Here is a 6,424-nt window from a genome sequence, read left to right as displayed (position 1 = left end):
CTCAGCGCTACGCGCTTCGGAAAAATATAATAATCCTCGACAAAAATATAACTTCCCGCGAGGATCTCAAATGTTATATTCCACCTCTGGTAAGTCAATATCTGTATATTACAGCCGGCGTATCACTACCAACTGTTGAACTTTATGGAACTATTTCTGCGAATAATTGTGGTCGCAACACCGTACGAGGTTTCGAATAAAAATTACGTCCCAACAGTCATGTAGCGTTGATATCCGTCTGGTTCATTTTTTTTTTTTTTTTAATCGAAGTTTGCCAATAACCTATTGCTTCTTTATTCACAACTTCTTCGTTGAGTCTACATTATGCCTAAATAATGACCCGTGGATAACAATTATTAAGTCGATGTGAGGGAGAACTGACGGTAAATGTAAACCGACTGTTGTTTTAAATTCATTTTTACATCCTTAATAGGGAAATTATTGGAGCCATGGATTTGTCTTTCTTAAATAAAAATCTATTTCGAAGAGATTTAGCTTCAGCTATCAAAATCTGTTCGTCTTGGGGTACAGACTACGTAGAGTTCTTAAAATTTATACGAAGTAATCATGATACTGGGTTAAGAAAAAGCTGCCCTCTGAGTGCAAGTGAAAATGTGTGTACGAACTGAATTCATTTGAGTAGGTAAGCAGGACGTTTATGATTATGACCCCAAGTATCGAATTAAGTCTCCTCTTTCATTTATTATGTTATTTTTCGACCTTATATCTTCGTTCTACCCATTACAGCAAAACACTTCTAAACACGAGAAGGTTACAGGCGATGCATCTCGTCAGCAATCAGGAAAAAAAGTTCTCACAATATTTTATGCTCTGAACTACAAAATATTGTAAATACTTTGATGCATAATGAATATTCGATTCTCATCGTCCTGAAAAATGAACGTGAAAGGCAGTTCGCAGTGGTTTTAGATACTCATGATATCATGAATAGTAACATGAATAAGCTCATGTGGCTTCCTCAAACTTTTTTTGATACATATGTACATACACAAGTCCTTTGATACGAATAAAATAACAAATGAAATACTACATAGAATATTCCCACCACTTGATCTTTGTACAGAGATATGTGTCTTACATTATTAAATTCGTTGCATGACGTGCAGTATCATGTCAGTTGTCAAGCAATGTGTAACATGATAATTCGTGTTTCTGTGCTTATGTGTGTGTTTGTGAAGCATTCTCAAGAATACAGAGGGTTTAGCTTTACATATAATGTAAACATCCTCCGTAATACTCTCTCTCTTGTTTTTGCCTGTTTCGCTATGTACACTCTAAAAAATCCGGGTCAGAACTGACCCGGAACCGGGTCCGTTGGGGTCAAACCCCGTTCCGGGTCAAAAATGACTTGGAATTTGGTCATGAAGACCCGGAATGGGGTCACCCTGACCCAATTCATGACTCTGAATGGGGTCATATCTGACCCCATTCCTTGTCATTTCTGACCCGGAACGGGGTGTGACCCCAACGGACCGTTTCCAGGTCAGTTCTGACCCGGATGTTTTAAGAGTGTAGGATTATGTGTTTGTCGTGCAATGTTACCGATGTTTTTTTTTTTTGTTTTGTTTTGTTTTTTTTGTTTTTGTTTAGGGGGTCAATCTCTCAGTAAATGTCATGATTATTACTATGGAAGATATTAATGGAGAAATTAAACTCGAATATGAAGAGTGAACGTCAGGATGCTAAAAGTTTACTGCGTTTCACGCGTGAATTTTCTTATCTTTTTTGTTTGTGCATGTATGATTTTGTGAATGCGTGCGTGTGTAGAATGTGGTATGCATTTTCGGAACCTGTCAAAATAATGTGAGAATACACTGTCATCTGTAGTGTATAAAATACTCACTTATTGTAACGTGGTTATTAATATTATGAAAGGTTTAACTCATAAACACAACAGAGACAAAACTCCTGAAAACTAAAATTTAAGAACACGGTGAATGCGCAGATTTTACATTTATATCTGTACATAACGACCGCACGAGGGAAACGTATACAGTGCGCTTTGTGGACAGGTGCACACTAAACACTACGGACTTAATTACAGTTTTCATCATGACATTGTGGTTGTTTTTGTTTTTCAGTCTAACTAAGCCAAACTATAACTTTTACAGCTATCGCACCTAACCTGTTTTACTCTTCACTCACAGTATACAAATAAGGAAGATAGATGGGACGTGGGTTGTGTGCTCAAAAAATATAGGATGGATACACTCCATCACACGTGACTATTACTGACGTCACGATTACGTCACCCATGTCTATTTCTAACCTGTTTATGGCGACAAAGGCGAGTCGGACAGTAACTTGTTCTTGATCCCAGCTTTTTACATAGGAAGGGACATTGGCTTATGTTACTATTATTCGCTCATAGCAACGAAAAACAACATGTTTGATTATTGAAAAAACGCAATAAGTAGTTGATCATCTTCTCTTAATATTTCTCATTTCAACCAAGTCTGTTTTCTCTTCCCGAATTCAAATTCATGTCATTAACCGTCCTGAAAGTTTTACATAAGTAATTTTCAGTGTAGGCCTACATCCTGTATGGTCATAATAACCGCAGTTCACAGTTCAATAACTACGAGGTTACCATATACAACTCACTTTAGTATATGTGAGGGCTTTTTGTCCTATACATAGGCCTAACCATCACCCAGCACTTCTGGTTCCGGGTCAAGAGAGGGCCATCAGCGGATCCCTAATGTATCTTCAATGCAATTCTTCATTTCAATACGTTTCTGTGACGTTGACAATTTCACCTTTCTCGCTGTAAACGACCATAACTATACAAAGTGCCACTGCGACAAGCGAATCCGTGGTAGAATGTAACGCGGGAGTTCTGTTTTTGCAGACACAGAAACATTACAATTATACTGCGTTTTAGAATGACAGCTTTGACTGTGTTAATGATGTCGATTAATTGCCCTCATCGATCACTCGTCAAACATAAAAATCAACAGCAACTTAAAACAACATGATATTTCTGATATGCATGTTCTCCTCCTCAGTCATTTTTTTCCCCTTCGGTCTGCCTGATAGCACAAACCTTTTATCCCCGAAGTGCAATAAAAAAAAAAAAAAAAAAAAGCCTTCTCACGATGAGAGTTACGTTTTGATAAAGGTCCAATAAACATAAATCGTACATTCCGGTGTGGGTATGTATTATATACATGTATCATATGATATGATACGATACGAGGTGATATAATAACACATTGAACAGTTTGCATAAATACTGGTCGGTGATAGTCATGATACATCTATATTTTGAGTAGTGACGTCACGTCAGGTGTATCATAATTTCATAACTTGACTGGCTGTAATACTTGTGGACGAATACATACTATTATGTATGTATCTTTTTTGTACTGATCATGTAGACATGAAGATGTTGTTAATCCTGTCTGGTTATGTATATTTTATTACTCGCATGTCAAATTTATAATATTGTTTCTTGTACATATTGTTTCTTGTACATTCTGTTTGAAAAAAAAAGTGAAAATAAAGTTTGAATTGAAATTTGAATTTGAATTATTGCCTTGTCTATCATTGTGATATAACACTTTGTCGTCTTGACAGACCGATGAAATTTACATTCACCCCTTGAAACTATTATCTCATCGAGAAAATCTAACTGGCGGGGACGTCAAATATTACACCTCGAAAAGGCAATATCTGCATAGTATTCTAGCATATATGTCATATCATGTAACATTATTTCATAGATTATAATTTACACTGCTTTTGCTTCAAAATAATGATGCAACCGCAAGCTATATAGGAACTGACACGGGAAAGGGCAAACTGGGGGTGAATTAGGGTATTTAATCAAATTGATTCCAATCAATCTATGAAAGCAAACCACGCAATTCGGAAACGGAACACTGAAATTTCAAATTTTGCCGACATCATGCGTCATACTTACTTTCCAGAAAGAGCGTCAGGGGAAACAAAAATGCAAAACATTTTGTTGGAGAAGGATATAGAGGCTGAAATGCATGGATCACTAAGCGAAAAAAGACTGTCATATGCGCTTTCAGGCCGATTAAATTGATGCATGACACGGCAATTACATGGAAAAAAAAAGGCGCGATAAATTGTCGATTTTGCGGGGACCCTGTTATAAGAAAATCGATGATTAACTTTTCCACTCAATTTGAGTGAACGAGGAGATGTCACGTCACTCTGGCAAAGCTGATAACCGGTCACCGCTTACACAACTTTACTTATTTCATCCCACCCCCCCCCCCGTAGCTCTTTACATAATTTCACGAATTTTGGAAAAATCGTGGCATTATTAATTTTCCTCTGAAGGCAGCAGGAAATCATGCGATTTCTCTCAATCAAGTTTTTGTCAGTTTCTTTCGCTGAATTACCCTGTATGTAGTCTTCATTGTTATACGGCAATTATTGAGCAAGTTAACTGTTTTGAGGTTGAAAAGTAATAAAGGACACCACAGGTCTGAAAACACAAGTGCGAGATTAGCGAATACCCCGCTGGAACATTTTAACTTTGAATAAGATTATTGAATATTATTATACCAAATTGATATATTAATCTGTGGAAGACATCGTCGTTATAAACACTACAAAACAAAATCTGTATTTTCATAAAGAAAAAGTGTAATGATAATGGCTAGAATTATAGGTGGCGATGATGATGATACATAGTAATAGTAGAAATAATCATAAAATGTTGAATATTAGTGATTATGATAAAATGACAGTAACATATATGAATGATAAGTATCATTTTCCGAGAATAGCCTCTGCGGTGTTATCACTATTCTCCAAGCTGTGTTCATTAATGTTATACACCTGGAACAGAACATCTTGTCCGAATATGGACGAATAGAGCAAGCTTCGAAGCCAGTATTTCTTGCTTGCAAATCTAGAGTCTTGTCAACTATACCGATCACATAAAAAAAAAATCCTGAAAAAATTCTTAAAAATCTCAATACTACTTCAAATGAAGTGTCATCGTATTATCTAACGTAGATCTCTACATGTCATCTTATATTGCACCTCTAACGGGCAGTCCAGAACTTGGTCCTTCCTTTCTACTTACATAAAACAGAATAAATTATGGTAATCCTGATTTTCCTTAGAGTATAGTCATTAAACATAAGGTTCTTGGCTATCAAAATGTTCTCGGCTATTAGCATACATTGAAACCAGCCATTAACATTGCTTCCTTATAGGGAGAATGACCACTTTGTGACAATCCACATTGACAAGAGAACGAAAGTCACGGAACAAGCTATCGGTATCTTCTGCAAGTCTGTGATATACTGTTGACAGTGGTTGTATATTTGCTCATAGAATTTGCCCCATTCTGCCATATATTTTGTTTGTCCATGTTTTTGTACAAGAGTGTTGGATAACCTCCTCCTTTGCGTATATTCACCTTTTAAAGACAAACAAAACAAAACAAAACAAGAAAAATAGAAGAAAGATAAGTCATACACTTCAACAGATCTTCACATGACTTGTTGCAACAATTTTTCTTATCAGCTATTAAGCCTGTCACCCAAGGGGGAATATCCTCACATCAAGTCAGCTATATACAACTTATACCTCCAAGTGACAGTTTGAGCAGCCGGCAAACTGAGCTGGATTAACTTCAACTCCCTCTGACATTTCACAAACTCTTGTCATCTTTTCTTATCTCACTCTGGTAAACGATAAGATAGTCACTTCTTTCGATCTATCATCAGGCAGAATAACACTTACTCAATTTACATAAAATGCCATGTATTTCTGTTATCACAGCGTGCACCGCATATATATATATATATATATATATATATATATATATATATATATATATATAAATGACATATGTCATTTAAACATTTGTTTGTCTATGGGGGCAGAAATGAGGACGTTGTACTCTTGACATGACACCCCCAAAATGGGGACAATGTAGAGTTCAAACATGGTCACTCAAAAAAAAAAAAAAAAGTCCCAATACCAGTATGAAAACTGCGACGAACAGTCCTTTGCTCTGCTATCTGAAGATAACGACTATGGGCATTACCAGTTTACCGTTACAAGTTTTATTTGTGTGATAATGGGGTTCTTAGCTTGAGAGGAGAAGAGAGTGGCGTCTGGGAATTACTTTGAATACAGACATGGAAATAATCTTAGTTAGCCTTCCTCCGAAAACTCGATGTAGTCAGCTAGAACCGCTGTGTGGGAAGACAACGTTTGAAGTCGATGTTTATGGGCATTTTTCCTGACTCCTTTTTCCCCTGTAGAGTTCAAGGATAAGTTGTTGTATATCAGTATTCCATGTGTAAGATGTATTTCTTTGTTGTCTTGTTGTGCATGTAAGGCCCGCAGCATTTCGTTACTTTATATTTAGGAACTTATAATTCTTACAAGCCCTAAACTTTCGTTA

The sequence above is a fragment of the Diadema setosum genome, chromosome 2, assembly GCF_964275005.1.
Source record: "Diadema setosum chromosome 2, eeDiaSeto1, whole genome shotgun sequence".
NCBI classification, from domain to species: domain Eukaryota; kingdom Metazoa; phylum Echinodermata; class Echinoidea; order Diadematoida; family Diadematidae; genus Diadema; species Diadema setosum.
This window is presented reverse-complemented; position numbering follows the sequence as displayed.